This window comes from Ctenocephalides felis, unplaced genomic scaffold (genome assembly GCF_003426905.1).
Source record: "Ctenocephalides felis isolate EL2017-DRISC unplaced genomic scaffold, ASM342690v1 CF-g0.4_SCAFFOLD_03571, whole genome shotgun sequence".
NCBI classification, from domain to species: Eukaryota; Metazoa; Arthropoda; class Insecta; order Siphonaptera; family Pulicidae; genus Ctenocephalides; species Ctenocephalides felis.
Window position 1 is genome coordinate 54,630,021 of NW_020539725.1, and position 3,870 is coordinate 54,633,890.

The following is a 3,870-nucleotide window of genomic DNA, read 5'->3' on the forward strand; positions in this document are numbered from 1 at the left end:
GATTTGAGTTGGAATTATTTTTTGTGAGTAGAGTTTTATAACATATATACAAGTACATGTACCACACATATGGAATTTAATGAAATTCTAAATATTTTCATCGTTCTGTTAATTTTATTGATATAAAACATCAATTAATCATAAATATATCAAAATATGTGCATGTATACAGTTTAATGTAGCGTTACAGCGATCATTTTTAATCATATAGAAGACAGACAGCAACCGGGCACATGCCGTATTGAAAACAGTTGGTTTTACCGTTAAAAATGTACAGTTTGAGAACTGTTAATGAGTACACATTATAAGAACTGTTCGTATTTTAGAAAGTCGACCCAATCATAGGATATTACACAACGTACATTCAGCCGTGACGTCACTCGGCTGACTTTCGCAATTCGACAATATTATTATTTACATTGTGATCGTAAACGAAATTACAATGTTTTTCCTCACACTCACACAATGCAATGTCTGTGCGTAATTAAAGAAAAATAAGCATAACTAAATAAATACTCGTCAGCTAACCATTGTCTGGGTCTGGACACATTTGCAAGACGGAATAGTTTTGCATACGATTAATATTATTAGGGAAATTTAATTTGTCGGCAGATTCGTGATAGAGTGACCTATCTAGCTTTCTTGCCAGGGGTTTGAAACTTTTGAAGGTTCTTGAAGAACAAGTTTATGCTTTCGCTAGAAAATCCGTTTGAAACCTGGGGTTTGAAACTCCTAGCTTAAACTTCTTACCAGGTTTTAGTTTGATGCAAAGTTCTTGAAGAAGTTCATGGTTTTGCCACAAATTCCATTTGAAACCTCGGGATTGAAACTTTTACCTTTCTTACAAGACGACATAGTTTCAGGTTGACTTAAGATTCTTGAAAAAGAAGTTCATGCTTTCACTTAAAAATCTTTTCTTACCAGGTTTTAGTTTGATGCAAAGTTCTTGAAGAAGAAGTTCATGCTTTAGCCACAAAAATCCATCTGTAACTCGGGTTTGAAACTTTTAGCTTTCTTACAAGACTACATGGTTTCAGGTAGATACAAGGTTTTTGAAAAAGAAGTTCATGCTTTTGCTACAAAAACTATTAGAAACCAGGGGTTTGAAACTTTTAGCTTTCTTATAAGGTTTTAGGTTGAAGCAATATTGAAAAAGAAGTCCATGCTTTTGCTAGAAATTCCATTTGAAACCAGGGGTTTGAATCTTTTAGCTTTCATACAAGATGACATGGTTGTAGATTGATGCAAGACTCTCGAAAAAGAAGTTTTGCTTTTGCTAAAAAATTTATTTGAAACCGCGGGTTTAAAATTTATATTTATATTATTATTTAAATTTAAGATATCTTACAAGACGGTATGGGTTTTAGTTTCATGGAAGGTTTTTTAAAAAAAAGTTTTAAATCCAAATTTCAGGGCATTTGGTGCATCTCAATAAAGGCTCTCATTGATTAGTCTTGTGACTATCAGACCAGTCGTTTCTTTATAATTAGCAGAAAAGTGCAAATCTTTTTGTCCACATTTTAGCCGAAAATCCAGATCTGGTATTGAAAATTCAAAAGCTTTCCAGAAATATTAGTTGGGAATTTTGATGATTAGATTTGTGTAAGATCGGCCGAACCGTGTCTTTGATATCAATTTGTTGAGAAATTTTTGTTTGACAATGTTGGTGATACTTTGTATGGTAATATATAATTCTCACGAAGGCTTATTTTTATAAAATATTAATATATTCAATTTTTGGGAAGTTTATGCAACTTGCTATTAATAAATTATTCTACCTTGACAGTTGCTTTCTTGTTTCAATTAGTTTAGGATAAGAATTTCTTTGATACTGATGAGAAAGATACTCAATAAATTCTTGCTGTTCGTTTTTAAGAAGAAAATTTCCAAAAAATTTATCAATTTTGTTAAGGCTAGAAAATTAAAGATTTCTATAAATTGTAATGCATCTTATAGACCAGAAATTTGCTTTAATAAAATTATAATTGTTTATCAGGTGCTTCTTATTATTAGAAGAACTTTTCAGGTAATCCAGGTAGAAATATCTAACTTGTATTTCATGTTTGTTTTTAGTTTTATACAGCTTCTTAAAATCTCGTTTTTCTGGACTGACATCGTGGGCAACTTTTATATACCAACTCATCATTATAACTCGTCCTAATAACGTGTTAAAAGTAACGTTTTGCTCCAAGTTGTGGCTTTTTATTCAGATAACATTTATATCGTGTTTTGAATTTTAATAAGAATATTTCTTTTCATAAAACATTCTTGCTATTGAAAAATAGCTTGTTTGGATTTTAAAATGTCTATAAGTTGTTGGACAACTTTTGTCTGTGAAATTTTTGTTTCGAATTCAGGCGGTTCCATTCGGCGGTCCAGACAACCTGGAGTTATAGAAGACTATTATACGTATATCTCCATTTAAATTTGCATCTTTTTTTTCCAATAGCTTAAAATTATGTGTTTTCTTATCATCTACGCAGTTTAAAAATTGCACGTGTGCATATTTCTATGTAACAATGTTTCAATTTATCGAGCACGTGTTTGCACTCATATATGGTGTAAACAAAATTTAAACGAGTCAGTATTTTAGTATGTGTTTATATTTATATAACGCATAACTGAATTACAAATTACAAATATCCCGTTTCTTATCTCTATTTGCACCGTTTTAGACTCATATGTGTGACTTTGATGCATTGGATCATAAAGATAAGATAGTAGTAATTCATTAAGAAAAAAGTTCAGAATTTAGTTTTGAACAGAAATCAGAACTTTGAGCTGCTGTGATGAACCTTTTCCTTGACAATCTCGTTTTTTTAGAAGACAACTCACCGGTTGGCTTATCCATGATATATTTCCATATGTAGAGTCTAATTACTCAGATAGATAAAAAAAATATACACATTTTCTAGCCTTCGGAAAGTTTCTATCTGTCTATTATTTATTAGCATATGTTTTGAACCAAAAGGATCTAAACCTATTCACATATGTATTTATGCAAAATAATCTTTTGCAGAACCATCTTAGACATGTAACAAGCTTGGTGTAAAAGTTGTCAAAGTTTTGCCGCAAAAGTACCTCAGTTTTATCTCTGTATTTTCGTTTTTAGGTTGTATTTTAATATTCGGATAACGTTGTTTTAAACCGGAACACACAAAATTGCTTTTTTTCTCAAATCTTTCTCACGAAAGAGGATTAGCATTCAGACCCTTGCTTTCGAGATTAGAACGTTGTGGTGTATTCTTATGTAGCTAATAAACAACGGCATAGACAGAGGTCTGAGATTCTCAAACTGTTGAAGTTAAGGTCTCTAAAAAAGACATTTCACTTGTTTATTTGATATTAGTAAATATCTCTACTCGTACAACTGTCGTTACTTATTATTATCTCCACTTTAATTAATAATTTTGGTTTTTATTTTCTATCGTATATAAGTTTAGATAAATTCTGGATAATATTACTTCTTGCATCATTTTTTCATATAACACGAAATCAGTGAAATTATCTGCTGATTTGTATACAATACAAATCTTAATGTAGTTTTTCAAATTTAATCAAATAATACGAGTTCATGAGAAAACTCTCATTAAAGACAGGTACTACGGCTGTGTTGCTCATTTTCTTATTCGATTATTTTCAACTCTCAAATATATCAAGGTAAATATATAGAGATGCACCACATAGTTTCATTTGGCAATTTGAACATTTTTAGATATAAAATCTATTGCTAGTATAAATCGCAAATTATGATCAAAAAGAAGTTTCAGATAAGAAAATTGTAGAATATTGTAAAAAGATATCTATTTATTCATTTATATCTCACTTTAAAAGAGCAATCAGAACTTAAAGAGTTTTACTTTTTTTTGC